Source organism: Chaetura pelagica, unplaced genomic scaffold, assembly GCF_000747805.2.
Source record: "Chaetura pelagica isolate M959 unplaced genomic scaffold, ChaPel_1.0 scaffold344, whole genome shotgun sequence".
Lineage (NCBI taxonomy): Eukaryota > Metazoa > Chordata > Aves > Apodiformes > Apodidae > Chaetura > Chaetura pelagica.
Genome location: NW_009953098.1, coordinates 12,680,532 through 12,694,351, shown reverse-complemented (window position 1 = coordinate 12,694,351; position 13,820 = coordinate 12,680,532).

Below are 13,820 nucleotides of genomic sequence, written 5' to 3'. Positions count from 1 at the left end.
CCAGTCTGAGAGCCAAGAACTGGGTCATCTGCTGTCAGATGTGAAAACTGCTACATGCTACTGAAAGGAAAGGGAAAAAAAGATACTGATAAGAGATTTCCTTGTGTTTAGTGCAGCTGACATACTTGCCACACAGAAAAAACTTGTTACTGGATTCTCGCTGAAAGCACAAGTAATCTGATTCAACTCTGAACAGAAGCAGCCAAATTAGAACCTCATTTAAAATGAAGATAAATATTTATGTTTTTTTCTCTTTCATTCACTCTGAACAGCTGTTTCTTCTGTATGATTCTACCTGTAAGGTTCATGAGATACAGGAAAAGTTTTGCAGTAAATTGCCCCAAATCACACACGTTAAGGACTGGGCTGAAGAATATTTTCAATCTTTCAATATTTTCTCCATTCCATATGTTTCCTCCCACTAGGGATGGCCTTAAAATGTATTGAAACTTATCTTAAATAAACAAAGACACAAGTAGTAAATAGTGAAGCAGAGATTAAAAACCTTGGGATGTTTCCAGATGCTTGGTCTCAATCAGACAGAATAGAGCTGGAAACAAGAGCTGGTCAGCATTATTCTGACAAATCTTTTTATTGAAAAACACTGTCGCAATGAAAAGTCAAAACTGCCCTCACAATCTCATGAGTCTTCAAATGCCGGCTTTCCAAGAAAAGCCTGTTCTCAAAGTCACTAGAATTTATCCCAGACTTCAACTACCCAGCAGCGGCACAGCCAAGGTGTATGTGCCAAGGCTAAAGATGCTAGGAATCTGAAGTACCCTGGAACAAGGCACTGTAAATTCACCCAGTGCCTGAAAGCATCACTGATTTTTCTTAATGTCTTTGACCTTCCTAGCTGTTGGGGTTTTTTTTGTTTTGTTTTATTTGGTTTCACACTTTAAAACCTCCACCATTACTACGCTTTTTTAAAAAATCAAAACAACAAATAATTAGTATTCCAGTAAGCCAGATGAATACAAACCTTGCATTGTTATTCATTCATCCTCTGCCAAGGAAGGGGGAAAAAAAAAGGTCAAATCAGAAAATCCTTCTTGCACTTTTTGAAGATACAAGTGATATTGGCCTTCCTCCAGTCCTCAGGCACCTCTCCTTTGCTCCATGACCTTTCAAAGATGATGGAGAGTGACCCAACAACATCTGCCAGTTCTTTCAGCACTCATAAGTGCATCCCATCAGGGCCCGTGGACTCATGGATGTCCAATTTGGCCAAGCAGTCTCTAATCCATAATAATACACAAAACTTGGTGCTCAGCAACAGACCTGGTATATGAACGACCCATGCCTTTCTATTTGTTTAGTGTCATGGAGTAGAGTGAGAAAAGAACTTTAAATTATTTAAAAAAAAAATAATTTACCGTGTTTTTTGGGGTAATTCTGTGCTAGCAAAGGAAAACGTGTACAATAGCTTGGATGTCCTAACACATTAAGTTCATCTTGCTGTACTTTACTGTTGAAATGAAAATTACCAATCTATTATTTTTTTCTGTATCAGTTTAAAGCATCAAATTAATTACACTGTACATTGATTTTTTTTCCAGATATAATTATTAACCCTTTAAAAGTCTTCTAATAATCAATTTATACTTAATTAAGCCCTCTCTGACATGCCCTCTAGTATTACAGTAGACCCACTTATAAAAAGTTACTTCCTATACGTGTGGATATCTCAACTTCTTGTTATTAGAAAAATTATACTGTTGGCTCTTTTCCAGACCATATCTCCCACATCCTTCACCAAATTAGTGCCTTGTTTGAGGGATGAACTGCAGTTTCAGTTAATTCCAGTGCCCAGCAATGTGCCAGGAAACAAGCAGTTTCCAGATGCAGCACAGCAGCCCTGGAATTGGCAGCCTGTGCTGTCACAGCCCCCAGCTCAGGAACAGCCAACGCCAAGGTGGCTCTTGAAGGCAAGCCACCCTGACTGACTTTGTATGTTCTCACTTCTATTTTAAAATAACATTTCTTTGGCTTTAATGATAAAATCCAGGGATCACAGTAAATACAAGTCTGTTATCCTTAATCTTTTAAGTCAACTATTATGTTATTCAGAAAACACTTTCAATGGAATTCAAAGCAACCTTTAAATATAGTAAGCTCTGGTTGTAAACAGATCTGTTAGCTTCTTTGTTTGATTTTGCCTTTTGTTAAGATTAAACAGAAAATGCAATTTTCCACTATACAAGGCAAGGTATGCACTCCCATGAGAAAACACGAGAAGACAATGCCACCTTCTCTCATTAAGCTTGACAAAGTTTGGGTTTTTTACTTTTATATGAAGTAGTACTACTTTATCATTAAATACTGTCTGTTTAAAACTGACTCTCAATTTCTTTGAGAGACAAAATGGCTTTTAATGTGATTGATTGGTATAGATTCTTAAAACTCTATCAGTACATTTCACTGTAACACAGACTGAGTCCTCAAGGGCTAGGAGGGCTCTGTTTTACTAAGCTTGATGGTCCAGATGGGGAGATGATAATGCAACAGTCTGTGTACAAGTAACACCTTTTGCTAACTGGTGTTCATATCACACGCTCTTTACCCTCCAGCAGGATGATGAAGACCAGAATAAGAAATAAAACCATGATGGTGACACAAGACATAGTGGGCACTCTCCACATGCTACGTTAACACAACTCTTGATTCTTAGCATCCGTCACTTCTTGTGGTTCATACAGGTTTTAACAAGACAATTGTGGTTCAAGTCTTTTTACCTTGTACTAGCTTACTCAAAGAGACTGCACTTCAGCCAAGTATTACACTGTATAATATTTAGAGTATATAAATTACGCACAACCATAATAGCATATATAACTACCCATTGATAAATAACAAATTAGCTTGAAATTACATGCATGGTAAGAGTCTGTCCTTATGACAAATATAAAGAAACCATTCAACTAGGACGAAATGCAGCAGTGATGTGAGGGAGTCTGGTTTTTTCTGTGAACAGGTCTTCTGCCTCTCCATGCTGGACAAAAAAAAAATCTTTGAGGTGGCTACATTTCCTTGCTTCTACTGCAAGCCTCAACTCAGAAAACTGCAGGGCAGCAGAGAGCATGGGAATCCAATTAGAATCTCTGTATCAGCAAGAGAAAAGGTTGGAGAAAAGGCAGGAGAGTGGAAACAATATTGACTGGATGCTTTCAACAACCATATGGCCTCAGCACCCTGCACAGGAGCTGCCATCAATTACTAGAGCCTGAAGGCTGGAACAGCTTTGTGATCTGCATCTCACTCACAACGAAACCATTCTGTAGGATGGAAGCTGAGTTCTATTTACATGCATTTCCCCCCCAACACACTGCATATTTCAGAAATGCTATTAATTCCACAGGTAGATCAGGAAACATTGCAAGCTTCTCCTACTCACACATGTTAATGTTGTTAATGCAATCTATTCTGCATTCAGAGAGGATGGGATCTATACTGATACAGTTCTTTCTGCCCTGTAGGAGTATGTACAGTATTTTCTACTTTCATATAACACTGAAAGGAGAAGTATACCTCATCACTTTCTAGAGTTACCTGATATTATACCACTAGTACTTTTGGTATTTTAAAATGTAGGCTACTTAACAAAACTGGTATTTATGAAAAGGTTAAATAAGTCTTCTCAAAACACATTTATGAATTAATTGTCAGTATGTTTTGTAAGAATGACATCACAAATGATGTGCAAATGGGCTTTCTGAAGATTATGAGAATCACTAAAACAGATGTAACTAAATGAATTTGATTACTATACTTGTGCTTATCATTAATTAGCCTGTGTACTACTGGGGAGCCCAAAGAAACTGTTATTGAAGAAAAGTAAGATTTCCACCTATAAACAGAACTCAAATCACTTGGAAAATCCTCTCACAAGTGTCTTTTTTGCTTTCTGAAAAATTTCTCAAAGGGTCATAAGCCATGCATGTCAAAAGTCCTGGCTGCAGACTGGCAATGAGGAATATCAGGGCTGCACCTCCCAAGCCCAAGAGCTGCTAACGCCTCCAGACACCTCCTGAACCAGGCTGCTCCTTACACTGCCTTCACACAGCCTCTATATGACCAGCAGCACAGCCCCATCAGGTTTTCCTCCTCACTTACCCCCAGTTTATTTCCCAGTGACACTGAGACACTCCTGGTGACACTCTTGTTGCCATTTACTTCAAGTATTTCTTGCCTTCTGTTGCTCAGGAAGTGACAACTCCAGCTAAATGTAATGTCATTGCACTTGGCATTGCAGTTAAACACACAGAAAAAAAGCAAGGTGGCCACATGAGCATGTTCTTTTTTTTTGCAAATAACAGTGGAAAATGGAGCATCCCACATAATCTCTACAGAACTTGACCAACAAATTTAAAATGGTATTATTGATGCCACTATCCAATTCTAAGGGTACTGTTTTAAGAGCTGAGGTAGCCACAGTATCTAAGACATTTGTATAAACCAGCAAATTACACCTTTCTATACTCATATAATAATTCACATTTTCAAGAGGCAAACTCCAAATATATTGTGGAGTCCTATATGTTCAATTACTGGTGTAATTTGATTAAAAGGAATAAAATAAGCAAACCAGATAGACTGTATTTAATTTCATCCATCTGATAGGCATCACAGTTCAAAAAGTAAAATTATCTATCATGGCTTTCCAGCCATATATTTTACTTCATACTTTTAATTCACAAACTTCACACTGTAATTTTATGGCAGTCATCTACTGATTAGCGTTGTCTCGATAAATTGTACTTACCTTTGGCAAAAGTGGTATTTGCAATAACTTACTCACCAGCTCTCCCTTCACAGGTAACCTCTACACATTGGTCTCCAGAGCTTGTTTGCAACTTAAGATTTCTCTAATAACAGCTTTCCTTGAACCTGTGAAGAAAAAAATCAGATATATGGATGTTTATGACAAAATTTGTTTTAGAATTATTTCCTTGGAAAAATTTGTTTGGGTCATATTAAATTCTATACCAAGACCCTCCCTCCCTGTACTGCTGTATTTATTTTAAAAACAACAACAAGAAAAACCCCACAACACACTGTGGTAAAATGCAAGAGTAGTGCCTTTTACTTCAGTTTAATCTGAAATCTGTTCTTTTTGAAACTGCCTATAAAATTTAATTTGCAAAGTTTAACTTAGGTCTACAAATTTTAAAGCAGTCTAAAGAATTTTATAACAGATATATAATTTTCTATTACATTGCATAGGTTTTTGAAGTTTTATAGATTCCTACTCAAACTTTACAGAAGACCATTACAAAACTGTTAAAGGGTTTTTACATTAAAAATGAGATCATAGAAATTAAAATTTAGTGCTGTTTTTTTTTTCTTCAAAGACTTTCTCTTGCATATGATTTGAACATGTGCTAGTCCATTCTAACACAAATTCTGTTCTCATGGAGTATAAGAAAAATCTAAGGCAAACACTGCAGCACAGATTTGTTTTTATTTTGGTCATTGTGGTTTTTTCCCAGCTACAAGTATGATCAAGGTCATTTGGGGTAAATACTGGCTAGATGGTTACACAAGTAGCTGAATGCTGTTACAGTGGAAAAGAGTTTGTTACTACAAAGTCATAGTAAATGGAACTAAGCTTATAACTGAGATGATTTATGTTGTTATAATAGCTGAAATGAAAGAAAATTACTGTAGCACATTTGCAACACAAAAAGACATTTTACACTGAACAAAACATTGATGATGACATTTTTCAGGCAGTAATTTAGTGTCCTCTTTCGTGGCAGTTATGCTACTGACAATCACTTTTAAAAATAGGTAATATCTGGGGAATAAACACAATGCCACACTTTCCAAACAGAGCAGAAGAAATAAAAACAAATACAGTGCAACATCCAGAAAATCTGCACCAAGGTCATGTAAGCACATGTCAGTATTATATCTTTTCTTTTTTTCTTTGTAACTGGAACAGCTTTAATCCTTGCTAAGGCACTAAAGATTATCAGACAATTTTGCAGAACGTTGCTGTATCATTTACTGTGCAAGTATCTACTGAAAAACTCTTTCATCAGAGTAAGTTCTTTTTCTACACCCTAATTCTATAAAGAAAATTAGAAAGTTGCACTATATCTATTCTAATCCCAGTCATTTTAACAACCATCTGTCCTGCATGGTTTTAGTAGCATAACAGCCAGACACAGGCAGTGACTTTTCCAATGTCCAGTAAAAATTAAAGCCTTTACATTCCAAAATGCTTTTTAGAATACTGTAAAATCCTGTGAAGAACATATACTCCTGAAGTAAATAATTGTTAAAATTTCACAGGGAGTAAGATGAATATACTTCTACTGAAAAAAGCAAACAACACTGTAACACACCCTACTCTCCTCAAATTCAGTGATGGTTTAGTACAGCTGGAAAAAATATGCATGTCATTTGCTTTTACAGTTAGAACAGTTAATTGAAAGACAGTCTAATGAAATAAATAATAAATGCAGGCTTCTGTTTTACTTTAGGCTAACATGTCTGTCAGACACATCATGGATCTGCACCAACACATACAAACCAAGACAAAAACACAAGTAAACATCTACATGTATGTGTGCGTGTTAAAGAGTACACATAGTATGTTAGGGTAAATTCAAAGGGTGACTCCAGAATATTGTAGCTACAGGTGTTTAAACAAATATTGTCAAGCCTGATGAGCCTTAGAATTAACCAACCAAACTATTTTCTGTATTGTAGGAAACAGCTGCTGGATAACAATAACACAGATTTTTTAAAGAAAAAAAGAAAAAAAAATCACGCTTTAGTTAAAGTATTACAAAAAATATTTTGCAGCTTGCAACAGACCTTTGTTTTAATGTTCTTCTCTACTGCACTCATTGCTCCTGTCTTTATCTAACAGAATCTTTTATTTCTTTCCATGCAAGAAACAGTACTCATTATTTCTTCTCAAGTTCTGGCAAAATTTCCATTATATTTATTCATTAGTTAGGCTACTTGGTGCTGTACTAAACCAGCTGATTGGATGAACACAACTAATACTTATGTCTCTGAGAACAGAATGCATAGCTTTCCTAAAATTAAATTTCTTGCTAATTGCAGATTAAAATCAAATGCAGGGCTGCTAGCTTCCTCAAAAAAGAGGAACAGAGAAAAAAAAAACAACATCTTTTTGGGATTCACAGAAGGAAACCAGAGAGAAAAGAAAACCTAGATCTTATTAAGACCAGCTATCATAATCAGGCAGCAAAAAAAAACATGCCAAGCATCCTAACAATTTTAATTTAGGGTGAGTGGCAGTCGTACTTCAAACTTCTTGAAGCTAGTAGATGAGTCCAGAAAGTTAGGCTGTTTGAAAATCTAATCTTGCATCAATTGATTTAGGAACTCCAGCCATTAGAAACACATGAAATGTGGCCAGACATGATGGCCCTGTGGGATGTGGCTACTCTGCAATGCAGTTCAGCCGTGCCCAGACAAGACAACTTCCTCTCATCCCCAATAATCTCTTCACCTTCAAAGATGATCTCAAGATTTAGAATTCCAAAACCAACAAAGCAAACAAAAATTGGAGCTTAGGAGAGGGTATCTCTTGGTCACTAATATCACACGTTTATTTACTAGAAGCCAGCAAGATCCAGAGAGGATATGAGAGGAACAGGTGCAGCTATTAACTTGTGATCAAATCATTCAAGGCAATGAGACATGAAGGATAAGGGAGAAGATACATTACATAAGATACCTTGTACAACTTTCAGAAAAAGCAATGATCACAAATTCTGAAGTTATCTCTAACTAGCAAACCTAAAGTGCATTTTCTTTCACAACAAATGAGAGGGTTCAAAACCACTCTTTTGCACTCTTTTCAGCACTAAACTAATTATTTGGAAGGAACAGCAACTTCTAAGCCTGTGAATGTGAATACGCTGGATGATGCAGGGACCCTGCATATCTAAATAGTATGGAAGGAGATTTTGTCTTGGATATTTCAAAATTATCTGCAGGCCAATTAATGGGTCAGTTGAACTTCAATATACACTGTTCAAACAATACTAAAAAATGTCTCCAATGAACACTGTGTGGGAGATAAAGTTTTAATATCATTGATAATAACTTGTGACTAGAGGGCTAAGTCCATTCTAATACTTTTTTCTTTTCTTCTTATTTCTCCTTACCTACAATATACTTCCAGAACAGCTAAGACCCTCTCTGTGATTTGAACCTGTCATTCCTTTACAGCTCATAGGCTTTCCAGTTTTCTGAGATGTGGTAAACCATGAGGTGAAGGTTACTGAAAGCGTGCAAACGCACTTGCATGTGGTATTCGGGGCTTTGGTACTCCTTTAAGAAGCAAAGACTGAAAGACAGTCAGTGTATGCTACCTAGAATTACCATAAATTACAAATCTAGTAATAAGTTGCCATGTAGCAACACATTCATTTTTGTTTATAAGAAGTTTTCAGAAGGAACCAGAATTATACTGAGGTGCATCCAACCATACTACTGGAGAATAACAGACCTCCCCCTCACTACATACAAGGCCATTTGTCACATAATTACCTTGTTATTCTCAGGTAATTTTACTGCAGAAGCAGCATATCATCCAATAGGTGTTCATTTGTTTTTGTCTGCAGTGTCAATACAAGCAAATAGACATCACAAATTGTCTAAATGTTCTGACAGAAAGCAATGGCAGGATAAATGTTTAGAAGAGGTTTTAAAATGACAGGAACTCCTTCAAAAGAGAAACAGCAATGCTCAGTTTTTAATTATTTTATGTGGCAAGCTGTTAATATTGTTACAGGGGGAGCAGGGCATAAATAAAACCTTCAATTTTTAAGCCAACATAGTGTTGGCTACGTATCTATAGAAAACAATCTGGCATGATTCTGTGATTTCATTTGAGACTAATGCTAATTGAAAAACATGAAGAGAAGAAATAAACACAATAATATGAAGAAAAATCTACTTACCTTTGGGCTAGGAGCTCATATATTGCAAAACCTGAGTATCTAAAAATCCACGGCTGCCATCATACATCTGCTCAGCTTAAAACGTGGAAATGAGTCAGCTATTTAAACCTAACATACACTTATGTAGTACCTCCACCACAACTGGTACTAATTAACCTTGCAAAGAAGTGGAAGATATTAATTCAAGTGGACTGCCATGCTAAAAAAAAACTCTGCAGCTTCTCTGTTAGTATAGTTACACCCTTAATTGCCCCTGTAAGCCCTAATTGGAGGTACAGGCTGAATATTCCAGGGAGAAACACCAACCTCCCTCTCCATTCTGAAACACTATTCTCAGCATGACTTAAAAGCGGATTATTACATATATTTGTTCTATTACTGAGGAGATGGCCTTTTTTCCACTAAGAGAATCTAAAAACAGTTAGGAACACCACCACCAACTCAGAGGTTTCTCATGTCTTCCAAACATGTAACTGGCCACTGGCTTGTGATGTATTTTATAAGCGGTGCATTAAGTGGGAGGGCAGGGGGAAATACACTCTCATATACTTTCTCTTTTTTGCTGGGAGGAAGTAGCTGAAAAGCAAAAACCCCACCATTATCAGATCTTTGTTCCTCACCCTCTCCTTCTGATGGCACAAGTTTTGTTGCCTCTGCAACATCTTTCAAGAACTACCAGAAAGAATGTGAGCAAATCTCCAGACTCATCTTCACACTCTGAAGAGACAACATGATCCCTGCTCCTCCTCTCCTCCCTACATTAAAACAATTTTACCTTGTGCCCTAAAAGCCTGAGTCTAATAATAAGAGCAGCTCCAGAGATGACAGATTTGCCAAGTGTCCAACTCCAGCTCAGCCCTGTGTACCTGTACACGGCCCGATCTGACCAACGCTCTCTGCTGCAGAGCTGTGACACACTCTGATTTCAACACACATTTTTAAAACCTTGGACACAACACTGCTTTTTACAAGTCCAATTAATACCAGATGTCAAACACAGCAGTATAAATTACCTGAAAAGCTTTTACCAGGGTGGGTGTGGCAGCAGCCAGGGCTTTCAGCACAGCCTCTGTCAGGAGGGACGAGCTGCCCCAGGCCGGTTCCCGCCGGTTCCGGCCGGCTCTGTAACGGACCCACCACAGGGCACAGCTGAGCTCAGGTCCAAAGCTGGTGCTTCTGGGGGAAAGGTGGTTTAGTTTTGGTCTTTGTTTCTCACTAATTGGTAATAATTTACATCAGTTTCCTGGAAGTTGAGTCTGTTTTGCCCTTGACGGTGACTGGTAAAAGACCTCCCTGACTTTATCTCAAGCCACAAGTTTTTCATCTTATCTTCCCCCCTGTCCTGTTGAGGAGGGGGAGTGAGAAAGAACCCACCACAGGAAGACAGAAAAGCTATTAGAAATCAAAAGAATACTGCACTGTTTCATTAAGTTTTCTGGAACAACAGAAATTCACATTTCATCTCTCTTCTTAGCTACCCTTGCTTTTTCTCCACTGCCCGAGGAGGATGCTGCTGCCACAAAAGCCCTTCTGCTGAATTATGGGAGAGACATTTTTCTCATTCCGATTTGGCTGATTTCTCTCTTTTCTCCCTTCTCTCTTTTTTTTTTTTTTTCCTTCCAATTTTATGACAGAAATCCTCCCTCAGATTCCTTGTTTATTTTTAACCATCTATCTTCTGATTGTTCCTTTTGTTCAATCTGTTTCATTCTCATCTTCTAACCTCAATTTTTCCAGGAATAGAAAAAAAACTTTAAAAATTACTTCAACCAACTTAGAAGTTAGGCTTGCTTTGAGCAGGGTATTACACTAGATAACCTCCAGAGAATTCTTCTTAACCTGAATTATTCTCTGATTCTATGATACACATATATATGTACTTACGCATATAGAGCTTGTTTTTGTCTAGAGCACATATTCCACCTCACACTGCAAACTAAATGTAGGTTCATGGCATCCAAACTTCTGCTGTCCCAGACAACAATCTTGAATTGTTAATGTTAGTGTCTGCAGCCCACTCCCAAGCAAGATGCTCTTATTCAGAATTATTAGAATCAGTAACGGCGTTTGCTTCTGCATGGATTTGTAGTATTTGCAAGTATAACTTGTGCAGCATTGAGATACAGTAAACAAGGCTATAACAAAGTAGCAATATCAATGAGTTCTGGTTGTCAATGTCAAGCTTCAAAAGAGAAAATTCACTGCTATGAAGATGAAAATCTGAAAAACTGGGACTCAGGAGAGTTTCTCATTAGACTAGGAAAAAGTTCAAAGATGTGAAAACTTACTTATAATGGCTATGCTCTTTCCTATTTGTTTTCATGTACTCCGTTCCTTAAGACAGTGGAAAACTAATTGCTTACTAAAATAAACAAGCATTATGTGGCACGTTTGAGGATTCACCAAGATTTGCTCAAGAGACAGAGAGAAAAAACATTGTACCTTCAGGATATAGCATGAGAGTTAGAGTCTGTCATAATGATAAAAGCTTCTAACCTTGCTGTCAGTTTATGTCTTGCTTGAAGTGGCTTTGGAGTCAAATTCAGTGGAAACCAGTAAGATTAATTCTAGTATGCACAGTTCATTACGCCTCACAGAAAGTACTATCAATAGAGTTTAATAACTGGCTTTGAACTGTTTAATTGTGATGTCTCCAATAATAATTATTGAATATGTAAAAAAAAAATATTACATTTTATATAAGGCTACTGCACAACACATACAGTAACTAAGTGCCAGCTGATACTTTGCCAATTTGATTTATTAAGAGTTACGTATACACAAGTGGCAGCTGATGTGCTGGCTGCTTTCCTGCCATGCCTGTTCTATCCCAGTCCCTCCCCTTCAATGCTAATCAGCGAGCAGAGCATAACAAGGAGATAATTACACACTGCTGTTATTTGTGCCAAGAGATTTTATGTAAATATTTTAAATACATTCAGGTTTTCTGGCTTTTGCCTGGCTACAAGTTGCATTTTAACACAGAAATTTGGAAAGACATCCTCTTATGCTTTGTTGCTCAATATTAACTTTTTCAGGTCATGTTTGAAATTATAATAAAACATGTGTTTAAATCATATAGGAAAATCTCCTTCTGGGCAGCAAAGTAGTGAAGATGGAATAGCTAAAATAACTTTTTATAAAGTATCTGAAAGTGAATTAAGATACTACATTTTTGGAGGCCAAATTTGCTCCACTATTCTGTTATTTAAATTAAGGTGTATGCGAACTACTGTTTTTTCATTTTGTAAATAACCATATGAAATTTGAGTTTTTCATTCTTCATTCAAAAAAGCTCACAAACTCTGAGAATAATGCCAAATTCTCTCAACGTTAGTGCTATGAAAAACTGTCAGAAAATTATCATGTACCATAGAAAATATGGAAAATATGTCAATGAGCTTAGCCAGCATAATGCTCATTTGGAGAAGAAGCAATTAACCAAAAAAAAAAAAAAAAAGAGCATAAACAAGACACTAAAGAGTCAGGCTATTACTAGCAAAACTTGTTTCCTTTCTTCCTCATTTGAATGTTAAAAATAAGGAAGCAAATTAGACTTCAACTTACAGCTTTTAAAGTTACGATAAATTTTAGTAACTGAAAAAAAGTATCTCAGAATAATTCATTCTAAGTTATGTCTACCATAAACAACAAACTCCCTTAGAAGCAAACCTTTGTATAAAGTCATAAGACTGTTGCTATTTTGATGGGCTAGGTTTTTAATGAGCCAATGGCAGCTCAGTGATAACAATTAGATGAGATCAAATTAAACCACACACACTCTAAAAGAGCAAAGGTGCTCCTGATAGCAGAGACTTAATCCTTGTGCTACCTAATTGGCCGCCTGTCTGGAATTTACTTCAGTGCAGGTTGAAATTTAGTATTAAATGTCCATCAATAACAGTGTGTAAGTAAAAATCATGTAAGCAAACTGATTTAATATCAAACTAATGAGATTGGAAACTCTGTTTAAGGAATTATACTTTAGCCTTTATCAAATAAAGTGCTTAGAGGTGAGGGGGCTTCACTGAATGTACTAGAGTAAGAGATTTCAGTGGTTAATGAGAAGACCAAGACTAAATGTCAAACTAAATAATATCATAAAATCTTTACTTCTGATGCTTGCCAGTTCAGAGTCACATACCCTCCCATAACAGGTTCCATCAGCCAAATCTATACTTCCAGCAATAGTAAAACCTCATTTATCAATGCTCAGACACTAATCTGAAATCCCAGCATACCAAAAAAGATTAGTGCAATACTTAATCACAAAACAATTACCAAATTCCTAAAATCACAGCTAATAACAGGTTCTTATGGAAGCTATAAGGAATAGTTTGAAAAACTTGAGATATAAAAACATACAAATATATTAATTACTGGAGAAATCTATCAATGCTCTGTCTGTAGCATGATATAAATTAAATTACTTAAATTACAACTAACATGAGTTATCATGTCTGCCTGATTATGACTGTAACTTTTCCCTAAACTTTTTCCTTTCTTTCTCTGTTTGTAAAGCAACACAGTTCCTGGATATTTTTGGCAGTTTCTTAACTCTAGAAAATCAGTATTTTCTTAAAAGATTTGACCATCTTTCCAAACAGTCAGGGTAGAATTTCCGTAACAGGGACCTTTTTGCCATTTTCCGATTTTCCATTAAAAATCAACAAAAGGCATCTAGTAACAAATCAGAAACAGAATGATGTCTATACTATACATGCCGACAGCTACAACTCTACTTCTCAATAATTTTTCAGGCCTTCTCACATTTCAGCTTTCGTCTACCCAAAGGTCCTACACAGGACATTTTAAGGATTAACCCTGGATAAGATGGCCTTTAGAAATAAACATTTTCAAGATGATCAG